The sequence below is a fragment of the Dipteris shenzhenensis genome, chromosome 19, assembly GCF_047967505.1.
Source record: "Dipteris shenzhenensis isolate YYH24624 ecotype China chromosome 19, Dip_SZ_1.0, whole genome shotgun sequence".
NCBI lineage: Eukaryota > Viridiplantae > Streptophyta > Polypodiopsida > Gleicheniales > Dipteridaceae > Dipteris > Dipteris shenzhenensis.
In genome coordinates this window covers 4,571,721-4,589,802 of record NC_141614.1, presented here as the reverse complement: position 1 = coordinate 4,589,802, position 18,082 = coordinate 4,571,721, and positions in this window count along the sequence as shown.

Here is an 18,082-nt window from a genome sequence, read left to right as displayed (position 1 = left end):
TCTTCTCTCACCATAACATTGGAAATGACACACATTCATAGGATCAAGACTATGAATTCGTCCAAAATCCACCACTTCATTCTTCTTATATAACACCACATCCATACCCTCTGTTAGGGTGAATACCTGTTTTATGTACAAAAATAGATTAGCAACTCAAAAAAAGACACAATAAATAATCATTGAGCTTATTATTACTTTAAACTTTAAACAATTAATACCAAAACATCTTAATCATCGTAAATCCTAAACTTTAAACATTTAATCCCTAAACCCTAAATCCTAAACTCCTAAACACTAAATCCTAAACCCTAAACCCTAAACCCTAAACTCTAAATCCTAAACCCTAAACCCTAAATCCTAAATCCTTAACCCTAAAATACAACCAAAATTTAATGAATTTTTTTTTATTTCTGCTTTTTTTATTTCTGCAACAGGTTGGATATACCCCCAAACCTCCAACCTGTTGCTTGAGCAACAGGTGGGGGTAATATCCAACCTGTTGCACAAGTTAAGAAAATTATTGATTTGTGCAACAGGTTGGATATATCCCCTAACTTGTTGCTCAAGCAAGCAACAGGTTGGGAGGTAAAAATATTATAAATGGATTTGTCATATTAATAAAGTTGTCATATTAATAAAGTGTCGTGAGAAGAGTTTTTGGAGAGATTTATGGTTAAATTTTGTTTTGAAGTTATTGCATATGCAATAGGTAGGGAGGTTTGAGTGGTTTTGAGGTTGAGAGAGAAATTTGTAATAGATTGTTTTGTTTTGTTTTTGTTTTGTTTTTTTTTAATTATTGCGTGGCCAATAAGTTGAGAGAGTTTGAGTTTAAGAGAAATTTGTGACAATAGGTTGTGAGAGTTTGAGGTAAAGAGGGAAAAAAAAGGTTTTTTGAAGTTGTTACGAATGCAACAGGTTTTTGAGAAAAGAATCGGATTTGAAAAAAATTTTAAATTTACAAAAAGTTAATTCTTAGAAGTTCTTGCATACACAATACATTATAAATGAACTCACCTCTTGCAACATTTTGAAAATTTTGAGAATCCTACAACAAGTTGATGAGAGGAGAGAAGCGTGAAGTATGAAAGAATGAACTTTGAATGAAAGAGAGAGTGAAGAACGTTGTACTTATAGTGAACCTAAAAGAACTTAAAAAAACCTTAAAAACTAAAAAAAGCTTACTTGACCTAAAAAAGCTGACTTGCCCGAAAAGCTACCCATTTTCTATAAAACTCTACTTCTCCTCATTCTCTCTCAACTTTCCTAGAGCTCCTCCACCACCTCCCCACCCAGGTACTCCCTCTCTGCCTCCCTTCCCCTCTCCTCCTGCTCCCCATCCCCTCTCCTCCCGCTCCCCTCCCTTCCCCTCTCCTCTCCTCCCGCTCCCCTTCCCTCTCCTCCTGCTTCCCCCTCCCTGCTTCCCCCTCCCCTCTTCTCCCTTTTCCCCTCCCCTCTCTTCCCTCTCCTCCCACTTTCCCCTCCCCTCCCCTTCCTTCCCATCTCCTCCTACTTTCCCCTCCCCTCTCCTCCCTTCCCTCCCCTCCCGCTTCCCCCTCCCCTCTCCTCCCACTTCCCCCTCCCCTCTTCTCGTGCATCCTCTCCCTCCCTCCCCTTCCCCTTCGATCCTTTTTTTGTCTTTTTTTAAGGAGCGAGGAGGCTGGGAGCAGAGAGACAGAAGGCTTTTTTTTTCTTTTTAACGGGTAGGTAGGGACGGGTTTTAGGGAGGAGAGGTAGAGGCGGGAGGCGAAGGTGGGAGGCGGGAGGGGGAAGTGAAGGTGGGAGGCAGGAGGCAGGAGGGGGAGACGAAGGCACGAGAGGAGAGGTAAAGGTGGGGAGGGGGAAGTGAGGGGGGAGGCGAAGGTGGGGAGGGGGAAGCGAGGGGGGAGGCGAAGGCGAGAGGGGGGACAGGGGAGGGGGGACGGCAAGAGGGGGGATGGGGGAGGCGAAGGAGGGGGGAGGCGAGGAGACGGGAGGGAGGAGGGGGGACTACCACCCCAACCTATTGCGCACGCAACAGGTTAGGGGGAGGGTTAATCCCCTCCCCTAAGGCCCCTTGGGCCCCTCTTGTGCACGCAACAGGAGGCTCGCAAGGGCCTTAGGGAAGGGGATTAACCCCTCCCTTAAGGGGGGCCCTTTGGGCCTCCACCCAAAAAAACACACACACACACACACTGTACACATGAAAAAAAATCAAATTTTAATAAATTTAATAAATTTTAAAAAAATAAAATAAAAAATATTTTAAATTTAAAAAATAAACTAAATTATATTAAATTTAAATCAAAAATTAAAATTAAATAAATAAAAAAAATTGAAACTTAAAAAATAAAAACAATTTAAATTTTAAATAAAGTAATTAATTATAAAATTTTAAAAAAATTAAATAAAATTTTAGAAAATTTAAATTAAAATTTTTATTGTATGTTTATGAAATATTTTGAATTAAATTATTTATGTAAAAAAATCTTAGATAAAAAAATAGTATTTAAAAATATAAAAATATATTTAAACTTTTAAAATTTTAATAAAATGTATATTTAAAGATATATTTGAACTTTTGAATTTTCAATTAATTTTTAATTTTTAATTTTTAAATATTTAATTAGCATTTTTTTTTTAATATTTTGAGTTTGAAAATCATTGTAATTCTCATTTTTTGTTTTTGATTGCTTTGCAGAAAACTACGGCCTTGAGTTTTGGTTCCAAGGTGTCTTTCAAATATCTTGAACATGCTTAGTATTTTATGGAGCACAAATCAAAGGATTTTTTTAGTGATCACTGTCGAGAATGTGTCAAGCATGAAATAATCTCTAGAGGCAGTAAGAAATGGTGGCATGATCTCAACCATCAACATTAAAGAAAATAATTTCATAGAAGTTGTGTGCAAAGGGAAGAATGATGATGTGGTCTACAAGTTACAAGTTACGCACAAGCACTTCTTGAAGCCCTTACCAGATTCAATTGAGGGATCCCAAGAATTACTTAGTATCTTAGAAGCATTGAAGAAAATGTGGGATGCATTTCCAAGTGGTGGTGTTTTACCTTTAGTAGCAGTAAGTACGCCATCTATAACATGTAGCCCTCAAGTTATATCGCCAATTTCTGTGCCGATAACTACGGTATCTCTGGCAAGAGTAACTACAATATCTGCAGCAGTAACTATAGTATCTCCAACTGTACCTACACCATCGACTACTGCAACTACAGAAACAAGAAGGAGTGATCGTGGAGTAGATTCAAGCTCCATAGCTATTCCCAGAAAGAGAGCCAAAATAACTCCTACTCTACGTGCAGATCGTTCAAGTGCACGTTATTTAAAACCAGGTGAAAAATTGGATAGTGATGATCAAGAGTATCCGCAAGAAGAAGATACAAGTCTCGCAGACTTTTCTATAAATGTGGCAGACTTACATCCTCCAAAGGATGAGGGGTACATTTGGGGATTTTCACAATTCAGATGATTGTCTTGGATGGCGCTGCCATTCAAGTCTTGCAGCCTTTCTTGATGTGCTTCTTATCTAGGGGTGGTGGCAATCTAATCAAAATTCCTTTGAGGACTCTCAAGCCTCATTACTTTGAGGACAATAAGGTTAAGCTTGATGTAGCAATGGTGGATTACAGAAAGCTGATGCATCCTAATGTGATACTAGAGATGACAAAGAATTTACTGAATGATGGGTGGGAAGTAGCATTGTATCGAATGGGTTTTGCTGCTGAGAAATTGCTATGCCAAGGTAGAAAAATAAATGTCATTGATACCCCCCATCAGATTGAGTTCTTTGACACATATTATAGTTGCACTACCTTCTTTGAAGAGGAAAATATCAAAGAAGAGGGTAGTGAGGAAAATGTCGAAGATGAGGGTAGTGAGTCTGAGGGTGATGATTCTAGCTCAGGTGATGATGAGGATGAAAGCTCTGAATCCAATGACTTACGCCAAGAAGAAATCTACACAAAGAATAAGGGTGATCAATTGTTAACTAGAGTCAAGGAGGTTCCACTCATCATATGAGAAGGCCCGCGGCAGTAAGACATAGTAGTACAGCACATCATAGGAAAAGGTAAGGCTAAAGAGGTGGAAGCACTTCCCTTGAAATTGAAAGTGAGGAAGGCACCCTTGATCTTGGGTGAAGGACATGCAAGTGGATCAAGGAAGCCTTACCCAAAGAAGGTATGGACGAGGCAAAGCATGACCAGGAGGAGTTACCAGGAGGCATAGATGGTTCTTTAACCATGACCTTACAAACTCCAGAGCAGCCTACTAGTCAGGTGCTTGGAAGTTGGAACTGAAGAGCAAACTACTGAGGACCTTGCTATTGAGACTCCAGTCTAAGAGCAGCCTATTAGTCAGGACCTTGGTAGTCAAGGGCACATTGAGGACATTGGTATTGTCTTAGAGCAGCCTATTAGTTAAGAACTTGGTAGTCAAGGGCTTGGCATTGAGGACATTGGTATTGAGGAACATGATGGCTGACGGCTTTGTAATCACAAGTTTTGAACTTCTATGGAATGCGAATATCTAATAAAAAGTTAACTACTTTTTTGATTTCTTTACTTTCATTCTTGTGTATAAAGATTGTTTATGAGGTCCATTTTATACTTAATGGTGTATTTTAAACTTTATGTCAATGTATTTTTATAGTTAAGGGTGCTTTTTAATACCAAGTGAGGTGTATATGTACACCACTTACACATAAAAGGATTTAATATGTACACTACCTTTTTAAGGGTTTATGTACACTACCTTTCTAAGGGGTTTATCTACACCACCTTTCTAAAAGAAATGGTCATAAAGGTGTGCACACCACTTATACATAAAGGTGTTTATTTACACCACCTTTTTAAGAGAATTGGTCATCTATTGATGTTCTTAAGTGATAATAGCTCAACTTATAAGAAGTTATGAAGATGTTTATGTAGACCACCTTTGTAAGAGATTTGGTTATGCATTGATGTTCTTAGTACGTAATCACCAAATCTTTTGTTTTGAGTTGTCAAATCTAGTTCAAAAAACAACATTACTAGTATATTCAAAAAATTTGGACTGTTTTTTAGTCCATTTCTCAAATTGGACTTTATATAAGTCCAAAAATTTTGAATAGTGTGTCCTCTTTGAATCTTTTTTAAACCATGTCCGATTTAGTTGAGGTATCAGCTCTTCGACAAAGATGGGGATAGGAAAGAGTGCTGACTGGCCTGCCCACCTAAATTCTTTAATAGACAGATGAGACCTTCCCTCCATCCAAAGATGACTTCTCTATCCCAAAGTGCATATCTCCCAGATAGCAGAATCTGTTCAGTTTAAATCTATTTCTTAATATGTCATTCTCTATGCATTTCCTTTCATCTCTATCCCACATATCTCCCAAGACTCAAATCCCTTTTTGATTAAGGCGCAAGTTGTTCTTAATTTCCTCATCACAAAGCGGGGCATTTGTCCATATGGCTAAGAACCAAATTGAGTCCTTGGCCAAGAATGTACCCGTTTTCCTAGAGAATCCTTTCCAAATTACATAAGGTCTCAAAGACTCCCAAGCTGACCACATACCTTTCCGTAGATCTGAACCCTTTGCTATGCAAACTTCTTTACTGTAAAGGGCTGAACCTATTGGAAGGTGTTTCCAATGCTTGCATTAGCCGATCTTGACATTACTTATATTTCTAAGGATTAAGTAGGCCCAAATCTTTTCTGAGTTCCGCACTGCCTTGATGATCCATTGAGCCATGAATCTAGCCACAGATTTCTCCACATCTACAATTCCTAAACCTCCAACTGCCTTTGGCATTGTGCATGTTTGCCATTTAACTTTAGGAACCTTGTGATTGACCTCATCTCCTCCCCAGAGAAAAGATCTAAATAAGATTTTATTTGTCTAAGGAACTTCTTAGCTGGGAACCAGCAAGAAATGAAGTAGATAAAGGAGGGGTAGATGTAGTGGTTGAGGACAAACTTTCTTCTTGCTAGAGTTAGTTGCAGCCCTTGCCACCCTGTCTAAGACCCACCAGTCCATCTGTCCTGTGTAGTGCAATCGAAGCCCATAGGGATTCCCAATAGTCTGAAAACCTCCCCTTTTCTGATCTGTTTACAGACTTTATTATTAAAAAAAATGGGGGGGGGGCTCAAGGTGCCATATATCCCCATTTTATCATGATTAATTTTGGATATCGAGGCCATACAAAAAGTATTTAAGCACTCTAGCATGACTTGTACTGACTCTTCATCATTGTATGGCATTAGATTTGTGTCGTATGCAAATTTCTGGCACATAATCTGTCTGCCCCCTTCCACCTAAATTCCTTTTGCTTTAACCCTTGTCTAGTTCATCAGTAACAAGCCATCCTAGTGCATCTGCAACTATAACAAAGAGTAGAGGAGCTAGCAGGCAACCTTGTTTGATTGATTTTTTAAGCCCAAAAGGTTGTGTCGTTCTACCATTTACTTTGACCTTGCTTCTAGCTAGATAGAATTTCTACATAAGATCTAAAGCTAGGACCAGCTCCCATGTCTTTGAGGGAGGACAAGATAAAACCCTATTCCATTCTATCATAGGCTTTGTCAAAGTCTATTTTGAGGAAGCATATGTCCTAGTGAGTCTCCTCAACCAGTTCAAGTTCTTCCCACAAGGTGAGAATTGCTTCAAGGATATGTCTTCCTTGAATGAACCCCTTTTGATCCTCCCTTATCCATCATTGCATCTTGGTTTTAAGTCTAATAGCAAGTGCCTTTGCAAAGATCTTACAGCTGCAGTTCAGCATGGTCAACGGTCTCCAGTTCTTCAGTTCCTCTTTTGGTCCACCCTTAGGGATAAGTTTTATCATACCTGTGTTTATTTTTTGGTCTAAAAACCCTTTCTCTTTGGAATCTTCTAGAGCAACATGAGATAGGGGCCTACCATTTCCCTGAAGACTTGATAAAACTCTATAGGGAGGCCATCTTCTCTTGGTATATTACCCTTCCCCATTTGATCTACTACACCTTTCAGTTCCTCTAAGGTGAGGTCCCTGTCCAGATAAATGCTATCAAAAGAGGAGACTTTTCTTTCTCTAACTTTAGAGCATTTCCCTCGAGTTATAGCCTTTTATGTTTGATAATCTCCTCCTCTCCTAGCAGCTAGTTAAAGTGTTCTGAAATCGCCTCAAGAATTTTAACCAGGTCTTGAATGCATTTGTCTTCGACTTGAAGAGCCTCTAGGGATTCTTTATCATGTTTTTTCCTCAAGCATTTGAACATATCCTCATTAGCCTTATCTGCTCTTCCCGCCCACCAATCTCGAGTGTAAATGCTGGCCTAGTTGGCTGCTATTTCCGCTTCTCTTCTGAGTTTAGCTTTGACTGTCCTCATTTGCCAACATGGACTTAGGTAGAACAGAATGTGTGTGTAGAGTAGTGGCAAAGCTCCGCTTGTACTTACATGAGACTAGAAATAAACCCTTTTAGAAATCCAATTTGCGTGTTCTACATGTAAGTTCTACATACGATTTCTACATGCAACTCCTACATGTGAGTTCTACATGTAACTCCTACATATGAGTTCTACATGCGAGTTCTACATGCAACTCCTACATGCAAGTTCTACATATGATTTCTATATGCAACTCCTACATGCGAGTTCTACATACAACTTCTATATGCAACTCCTACATGCGAGTTCTACATGCGAGTTCTACATGCAACTCCTACATGCGAGTTCTACATACGACTTCTATATGCAAGTTCTACATGTAGAGAGAGAATTTGTTACAATTCCTACATGCAAAGAGAGAAGCTCTCCAACTTGTATGAATACCCCATAATGGAATGAACCCCACACTCTTTGGGGCATTGTGTTGAGTTCTACTTTGGTATTCCTAGCAATTGTCTCAAGTGTCCATGCTTCCTTGCACTCCATGTCCAATAGCATGTCCTAACCTTGCAACTCCTCCTCCCCTCTCCTCTAACCTTGCAACCCATCCTCTCCCTCTCCTCCTCCCCTCTCCTTCTCCTCCTCCCTCCTCCTCCCTTCTCCTCCTCCTCCCTTCTCCTCCCCCCTCCTCCTCCTCCCTCCTCTCTCTTCTTTCCCCCATACTCTTACGCCTTCTTCCTCTCCCACTCCTATGATCCCCCTAAACCCTTTCTTCCTCAACCTTGGAACTCCTACTAACCCTGGAACCTCTTCTAAACCTTGGAACTCCTTCTAACTCTGGAACCTCCTTCTAAATCTTGGACCTCCTTCTAAGCCTTGAAACTCCTTCTAACCCTAGAACCTCTTCTAAACCCTGCAACTTCCTCCTAAACCTTGCAACCCCAAATGAAGACGAAAGTCTTCATTACCTCAATCATGATGATACACACTCCTTTTACACATGCATGCACTATGTTTGCTTACCACACTTAAGCCTACGCCTGTCACCGGAACATGACTCAAGGTCCTAAGCTACATGTATACTACAAACGACAACCCCAATGTTGACTCTTTCTTACGGCTTCCATAATAAGAGCAGGGTATTCTTAGTATGCAGGGTTTTGAGGCTTTTTGTCACCTATAGATATATTGACACCATTGCTAGGGCTTCTCTTTCTGTGGTGGTATAGTTGATCTCTGCATCATTGAGTTGTTGAATGGCAAAGTAGAATGGGTAGTCTTTCTTATGGTCACCAGGTTGACAAAACACACTCCCAATTGCATACTTAAATACATCAATATGAACATGAAAATCAATATCCCAATTGGGAGATATAAGGATGGGTGCTATGATTAGGTGCCACTTTAAAAGTTAAAAGGCTTCATCGCACTCTTTGGTCCATAAGAATTCCACTAATAATTTATAAAGTGGTCTAGCTATCATGGCATACCGCAATATAAAACTTCTATAATAGCCGGCATGTCCCATAAAGACCTGTACACCTTTGGAATTTGTATGAGGAGGCAATTCCATGATGATTTTGATTTTGTCCATGCCAATGGCAATCCCATGCTGAGAGATGATGTGTCCCAAGACAACTCCATGGGTGACTATGAACTGGCATTTTGTTGGATTTAGGGAGATGCCATACTCCCTGCATTTGATTAGTATTGCTTCAAGACATTTGAAGTGGTCTTGTTTGTTTGAATGGATGCACAAAATCAACAACTGTAAAAGCTTATTCATAAATGACTTGAAAGCTGTGAACGTGACTCGCTGGAATGTGGCCGAGGCATTACAAAGGTCAAATGGCATGACTCTATATGCAAAAATACCCCATTCTGTAGCAAATGTTGTTTTTGATTGGTCTTTAGGAGCAATTTGCACTTGGTTATAGCTACTGAAGCCTTCCAAGAAGCTATATATTTCAGAGCCTGCCACATTTTCCAACACTGTTTCTGTTAAGGGTAGGGGATAGTGATCCCTAACTGTGGCAGCATTCACATTTTTTAAGTTTACGCATATTCTAAGCTTCTTGTTGCGTTTAGGCACAATGGCGATGGGTAAAACCCAATCGGTGTGATTTATCTCGTAGATGAATCCGACATCGAGGAGTTTTTCCAGCTTGTCATAAACCATGGTGCCATGGACTAAGGATTTGTGTGATAAGGTCCACATACCTTAGGGTGAGCACATTCCCTTATAGGTATTGTGTGTACTACCACTTCTAGTGAAATTCCTTCCATCTCTTTGTATGACCATGCTAGGCAGTCGCGGTATTCCATTAGGAGTGCTTTGAGTTTGGTTTCATCTTCTTGTCGAAGCTGTTTCCCAATGAAAACTAGTTTTTCTTCCTCCCCTTCAAGGGTGAGGTTTATTGTGCGTGTTTTTTCCACTCCCTCATAGATTGGAGTTTCTCCAATGCTATCAGTTTCTTGAAATTTAGACTCTTTTAGTTGTCTTGGCATTGCTATTGGCGCACTGCCACTTGTGTAATTCTTGAAGTATTCCAGCACTTCTCAAAGATCGGCCTCTGATGGTGTTGAACTAACCTGACATGTGCCATGTGTACTGGGTGGCATATCCCCACTTCGAAGCCAATCAGCATATTATGAAACTCCCTCCTCGGAAGAGAGTATCGATCGCAGTTATGGCGGGTGGCTAAAAAAGCGGGCATCTTCTCATTCAAGGACCCCAAATCCATTCGGGTGAGATACGTGCGTTATGCGGATGACTCATCGCTAGGAATTGCTGGTTACACGAATTTGGTAAGAGGGATTTAGGACAGGATCACTGAATTCTTATAGAATCAGCTACGATTAGAGGTAGGCATGGTGGCTAGAGTGAAGCATATGGCTTCTAGAGAAGTCACCTTCTTGGGTATGCGTATTAAGGTGCCCCCGATCAAGAATTGGTCTTGAATTTCTCCAAAACGACACGAGTGGTGCCTGAGAGTGAAAATTGTGGCTCGCTATATGGCTGAGATTCATGAGAAGCGGCTCGGGGCAGCTTTCAGGAAGAGAGCTATGACCATGTTGGCGAGAGCTTTACGGAAGGCACTTAAAGACCCCTCGAAGGAGGAATCGGCTAGTTAGCTCTCTTGCCCCCTTCTCCTAGAAACCCGACGTCTCTTTACGGTTGAATTATCTAAGGACGAGGAGGGCAATGCGGGGAAGTGCCTACAGTCTCGGAGGGATACTCTAGAAGGGAGGGAGTAAAACCACAAGGCTGAAGGTCAAGTGGTCACCACGAGACCGGAAGGAGAGGGCCCCAAAGGGGGACGAAAACAAAGTGAGAGGGGAATAAGACGATAGCCTTATTCATACCGGGGAGAAGGTGGGTGCGGCGAGCCTTTGTCGCATTTCGCCTAACCATGGATCCCAAGTATTAGGGAAGTCCTTGAGTTCAATTTTTAATACACTCCCGACGATGATGGGACTGTCTCTGTCAATCGCTCACTGTAGGCAATCGCTCTGAAGCCCCGGCCGCTCTGAAACCTTAGGTGTAATGAAATAACTATCAGTTGGTTAGGGCACATAATTCACGTGACATATGTATGCATTGCGGTTGCCTAGTATCTGAGTATCGGACCCTATGGATTGGCCCTAAATTCTTGCACACCCCCCCCACAAAACATGGTTGTTAGGCTCTTCTTGACTTTCTTTTTCTGAAGTCTCTTAATCGAGCTGCATTCGTACATGTGGCTTATATTTCCGAAACTTCTTACGTTGGGAGCTATGGGGTAACTTTTCCACTGGTAAGGTGTTTCCAAGTAAGGGTTCATTTGCTACACATACTCCTTCTAGTCCCTCAGGGGACCATTCAAGAGGCGGTGGTTCTGATTTTGAGAGAGCTGGCTTTGCAAGGCACAATTTGACGATCCTTGTTTGGACTCATTTAAATTTATTAAAGTGCTCGGCCTTGGCTTTTCTGCAATTTCCTCCAGCTTTCTTGCGAGATCTTTTGCTGTTATTCAACTGTGGAGGTTCAACTTTTGGGAGCTCGACTGCCATTAGGGCATGCAGAATGGCTGTGTCACTATCAAAGATTTGATCTTCAATTTTAGCATTCGCAGCCTCTGTTTCAAGATCCCAAGGAAAATCTGAGTCATCATTGTATAGGTACCTTCTTCAGGTTCATTATTCCACTCGAGGTCAGCCATAAAGAATGGCATCTCTAGATCGATTGGTTCTTCATGTGGGAGTGGAGGATCTACTTATAGTGCCTTAGCATCTATCTGTGAGAAGATGGGGTCTAATGAATGCGAGTTGTCGATGGTTGCCAATGTTTGTATCCAGTTATTGACATTGCTTTGTGAGTCACCCGCTATGGCATGCTGTTGCAGGGGAGCTGATTTGCTTGAGATTGTCATGGAAGATGTGTCATCCAATGCTCTAGGCACAATTGGTTTTATAGCTCCTGGCCGTGGTGTGGACAGGCGCGACTTTGGGCCAGACGCTTACGAACCAAGGCCCTCGGGGGCTTTTTTTTGTTTTTTTTTAAATGTATTTGTTTTTTGTGTGTGTGATGGGTGTGTGTGTGTAAGTGATGGGGGATGCACCTTGTTTGGCCCAAAGTCGCGCTTGCGTGCACCAGGGTCTCTCAGGGGAGTGGTGCTTTTCGGTCTCTCTATGACTGGTCCGTTCTTTTTTAGCTCGTTTACTTTTGGGTTCTTGCTTACGACTCCTTGGTGATTGACTTTGGTCACAAGCTCTACTTCTTGGCATAGCATTACACAGTCATGGTTCTTCGTTCTCTTTGCCGCATTCTTTTTATGCAAATAAGGCACTTAATATAGCTCATTTCTTCTTGCCTTCTCTTCATTTTCTCCGTGACAAATTTTTATATTCCCTTGCGGGCCTTAGCTTGTTTTTCTACTAGTCTACCGCAACTTGTGCCTACATACCTTCCCTAATTCATCGCTTATGTTCCATAGTCAAGATTGCATTGGTAGCTTTTCTTTTTAGGCTTCTAATCTCCCCTTCAAGTCATTGACTTGATGCTAATGCCTATTAAGTATAGTCCAATGTTCATGGATTGAGCCAATAATTTGAATCTTCCCTCCATTGTACAATTCATGTTGTTTAGCATAGTCTTATAAATAATATTAAAGAAAGACATCAGATCTACATACAGTTGCTCTACTAGTACTTGAACCTATTGAGATATCAAGCTCTACTAGTGTTCAGTTTGACAAGGGTTAGTGGAATACTTGTGTATAAATAGTCTCCATCTTCTTTTATGTAGAATATGGCATGTACTTTGAAGACAATATCATAATACACTTTTAACCATCCACCTTCCCCTTCCTCTTTCCCATCCCCCTTCCATATCTCATGTTCATCCCATCCCCTTCCCCTTTCCATTCCCCCATCCACTTTTCTATCTATCCTATCCCATCCCTATCCCCTTCTTCATCTCCTTTCTTCCTCTATTCTCCCTATTTATCCCCTCCCTAGCCTGCCCCATCCTCTTCCCTATCCCATCCCTTCTCTAAACCCACCAATATTGCATAAGCTAGATAGAAGCCAATCAATTATTGAAAACAATAGCCCAAAGCTTTGTTAAGAGTTTGAGCATGAAGTTTCAAGGCAAATCCTCAAATAGTCTATGGAGGGTTGATCTCCAGTCAAAGGGGACTCATACATAAAATAGAGGATATTTAGTTTGATTCAGAGAAATCAATAGATGGCTAATTGAAGAGGTAATTGAAATCCAAGTGAAGCACTCAATCAATGAAATGCAATAAAGAAGGCCCAAAGATAAGCCATCAGGCCAAATATTAATTCATTTAATGAGAGCAAGGGATGCATAGGTTCAAATGACTACAAACAAACTCTATGAGGCGATGGCAGTTAAACTCTTGCATCAAAATAATTATTGGTTCCACATAGCCATATGTTACAAGTTTAAGGCATTGGTTAATTCAAGAATCTACATGGTGATTGTGACAAGCTAAGCCCCAATTTGAAGCTATCATGAACAGCAAGTCAAGAGCCATTCAATTATGGTTTACTTTTGTGCCCTTGATCTAGTAATGGAGTAGAGAATAAAAGCTAGGGGACAAATAGTTTCAAAAGACTACAAAATAATTTCAGTAACAAGCCGAACAAAGGAGCTCTAAGCTCTAAGTGATTCAAAGTGGAGATTTGAATCATTGTGAAGGAATCTTAGGATGGCAATCTAACACAAGGGTTCAAAAGATTACCAAAGTATTGCTCAAATGAGATAAAGCAGAGCATTATGAGACAAAGCGTGATGCCTTATTTTGTTTGTCCATGCGTTAGAGACATTGTTTTGAGACATTGATGCATGGATGTGCGACTGGTTGACATGTGGATACATGGAGCCATGCAAAAAATGGTACTTACCTTCATCACCTGCATGGATCTATGGAGGTTTGAACTACATGGATCTGTGGAGGATTCAACCTACAATCTATTCACTCCAACCCATAAGGCCTAACCAACTACACCATAGCCACAAACCTTATTTTAGGTGTGGTTTCTTTAACTACCTCATAAATACTCTGGTCTAGGGGTGAAAGACAATAGTAGAAAACACCCAAACTAGCCCATATTTGGAATAGTAGATAGTAGCAGAGAACAATCAAAATAACTCCACATATTGTGGGGCAAAGTGGGCCAAAACCACATACGAGATAGCTCCATGAGAGATCCTTCTACCTATAGCAAGGAGTTGGCTTGGATAATATGTAGTGAGCATTAGTTCTACTGACCATCTTTGGCTTGCACTCCTTAGGCCTACATGTGATCGTGTGAGATTCAGTAGGCTCTATGTAAGTGCCTTAGCAAGCCCCCATGGGGGCTTTATATAAAGGATGGATTGGTCTCCCCAACCCCCCACATCCAAATTTTTGGCAGGTCTAAGTGCATATATAGGTATTAGGGCACAAGCCTAGGTTCTCTAATAGGTGTTTTTGACTTTCGTTCTAGCCAAAACAACATAGTTTCATGAACTAGCTCTACAAGGGCATCACTCACATCCATAAAGTGATGCATCGGTAAGCTAGAATGAATGCATCCAATGAGTGTGCGCACTTGGAGATTACAGATAAGGTTTTTCCTCTAAAATCATGTTTTAGTATTCTAATGATCAAGAATGTTTTGTAGAGATATAAAACCTTAGAGTTTGTTGGTAGACAGGGAAAAGGGAATTTTAAGATTGCTGATCTTGGACGTAGTAGAGCCTTTATAGTGCCCTTGAAGAGTTACACTCATGTAAAACCAAGTAATTGTTTGTTAAGTTGTAATGTTTGTGACTCTATGGTACTGACTACCCAAGGTGTTGCTAGGAGCTAACACATTATTCCACTCCCATCGATCAAGTCTGTTGGATGCATTTTCGACAATCGGCAATGGTCCCACATCTTGATGAATTTTCATCTGCCTCCCCTCTATTGGCATGTGCGCGGCCATGGCCGTGAGTAGACCAAGAAAGGGGAGAGGTGCCCCATCCCACCCTCCTAGCCTACGCATTTTTGTAGCCATGTGTAGGCTAAGGATGGCCTTGCTTCCCCATATTTGATGAATCCTTGTATGCAAATGATCGATTTAAATAGTCACATCTCTCTCAAGCACGCACTCTCTCTTCATTTTGCAAGTCCTAATTCTAATGAATAGTATGAACCCAATATTAATGTCCTTGCTCACCTAGCGCCAAGCTTCTTCTACACAATATATAATGTGTTAGATGCAAACTTTCAAATAATCTTTTTCAAGCTGCCATTTGAAAATATATTGTCATGTCTACCTTATCTTGACAATCCAGCTGAGTGGAGAGCTACGAGTTTTTCATAGTATTGGAAGGAATAGAAATGGATGGTGCATCCCAACAACCTAGCAGAGTCAAAAAGCTAAAAATTCTATTTTTTGTTTAAACAAATAACAAGATGGCTTATATTAAAGGGGGGGAGGGATAGTCCCTAAGTAAAAAACCCATTTACATAAATTGGCCTACGGTGGATGTGGTCCAATTGGGAGCTAAATGTGGGTCCAAATGTGGTCCAATTGGGAGCCAAATGCAATGGTGGTCTCCTTGATTGCTAGTCACAAGCTCAAGCTCCTCATCATGCATTGTAGGTTCATTGATTATGTTGTGCTTTTGTGCATGTCTATATTGAAGTTATCGAGTAGTATCATTGCATTGTCTAACTGTGTTCTTTTAAGAAGAATGTTGTGTAGATAGTTAATGAATGTGTTATATTTCATCAAAGGAGGTTTGTATATGTTGTAAATAACCACTTTTGTATTTAGCATGTTTATGGTAAAGGCAGTGATTTCAATTCCTTGTTCTATGTATGTAGTGACCTCTTTTGCAGCAAATCTTTCAGCTACTATTAGCGTGCATTGTCCAGAGTGGAAACAAACAATGTTTGATTTCATGAGGAGTGGTGTCATTCCGATGTCTCCCTTGTACTTGGAGAGTGAACATGTGTTGAGTGATGTTGAAAGTATTGTGAGTGACCCATTTTTTTGAATGTTTGTTGGAGATGTTGTTTTCCAAGGGCTTCTATCAGTGAGCCTTGTCATTATGTTGTGCACATCATTGTCAACATGCAAGTTGTCATTTTGATGTGGTTCCAATAGGTACAAGTTTTCTATCTCTTTGATGTGTGATAGAGCTATATAGGCCAAGCCGTGTGTGTGCACCCCTTTTGGTGAGAATGCAAGTTTGTGCAATGTAAGCCCTTGTGCTCTATGAATGGTTCTTATAGCGGCTCGTTCAATGGGAAATTGCTCGAGTAAGAATGTTCATTCTAGATGGCCCAATTTGCACTTCTTTTGTGATTCTTTATATTGGTGTCCAATTGTTGTTGATGCGATACTCAAAAGTGGCTCTATTATCTGACCTTAACAACATCCCTCCTTCTTTGGAAGGGAACAAAATCCATACTATGTCCTTTCCATATGTGTTGAAGACCCCATGAAAACTCCATCAGCTCCATTAACTAGCTCGCCATCTTGTTGGTGTTCTTGAACATAGTTCAACATGCATTCCTTCTTTTATAGTGATCATAGTACACAAGCCGCAAGTGGCTTTTGGATTGTCTAATATTTTCTTCTTGTTGTATTCCCCTTGTGAGAAGTGGTCTTGTGCCTTGAATATGTGCATCCGGCCTGTGTAGAATTGAAGGACACGGTTGTTGTGTCGGTGCATCTCAGAGTGTGTAGTATAGATGCGACATGGTGTGGTGGTCCTTGGCTATAGGATGAAAACATGTCTTATTTATGTAATCTATGTCATGAATTGTGTGGGTGCATTTCCTGAACAAGTTCAGTGTAGCAATGAACCTGTTATTATTTTGTTGCATCATCATTTTTAGCTCAAAGCAATTCAGCTTTGTATGCCAATATGTGTCCTCCATGCATTCCAAGTCATTTTCATCAACTTTGAAGACCCAACAATCGTTCACTAGCTTAGCCTGGTAGAAGTCACCACATGTGATTAGTACTTTGATGGACTTAAAAAATAGATTAGTAATGTTTTGGGCAAATTCTAGTGATTTGTGCATCAACTCCCATTTCACTATGTCCAAATATGTCAATTGATGTTGCCAACTGCCCTTGGAGAGCCAAAGTACAAGTAGGGAAATTTAATTCTTCGCTATACACATCCTTGAAGACCCCCAAAGGCTTCTGGATTTCAGAGGGGGCAGCAAAGGTGGCTTGGGCCTCAAAATCAATGACTTGCTCCACACTAATCAAGCTATGCACCAGAGTGTTTATCTCAACCTCATCCTCAACTTTCAGGTTCTTGTTGTCTTTGTTTTCTCGCTTACAATTTCGATCTTGTGATGATGCTACTCTCAAGAATTGTTTGTACCAATCATTGTTTATGAAAACTTTGTTGGCTTTGTACAATGGTGTGGCCATGATGGCATTTAGTCATCTCATAAGAGTGTATGGGTGAACCTTTCCAATTGCAAAAGTAGTTTTGTATTCCATTCTCTTTTTTATTCCTACGATTATCAAGTGATCATCATCTATGAATCGAGGCAACACACGGTGTATCTTGTTCGTGTTAGCGAGGACATTCACAATGCTTTTTGTGACTCCTAGTTGCCCTTTGAAAGCCAAATCCTAGATCTGTGTAAACGCTAACCATGGAGCCAGGAGACTATGAACTTTCCCTTCAAAGATGCCATTGAAATCAGCTCTTTTGCTACTACTGATCCAATTGAACACTACTTTTGTAAGGTAGACACTTTGCTCCTTGAAGACCATTCTCTCACATGAGAAGCAGTCATATGAAGGAGTGACCTTTACATCTTTCATGTAGGCCTTCACAAATTTCGAAGAACATGCAAACATGGTTTTATTTCTCTCATCGCTAATGTTCTCATCGATTAGAGCTATTTTTCTTTGAATTGACAGTCATGCTATTACGGTCGACTTTCGGTCATCATCCATGTGCATTGCCTCAAATGTTGTGTGTCTGTACTGCTTTCCTAAAGTGCTTCTTTTGAGCCTTGCAACCTTGCACTTCATCGTGAATAGCGTTATATGTATGATGGGTAGTTTGTAGCCAATTACGAAACTATTTTTGGGGCCATTTTGGGGCTGCGACGTGATGTGCTTCATGGTGCGTGCCCCGTGACAGGTGGCAAAGCTACAGCAAAAGGCTGCATGATAATAATTGATCAGGAGGCATAGGCCAAAGACTGGTGCAGAGAT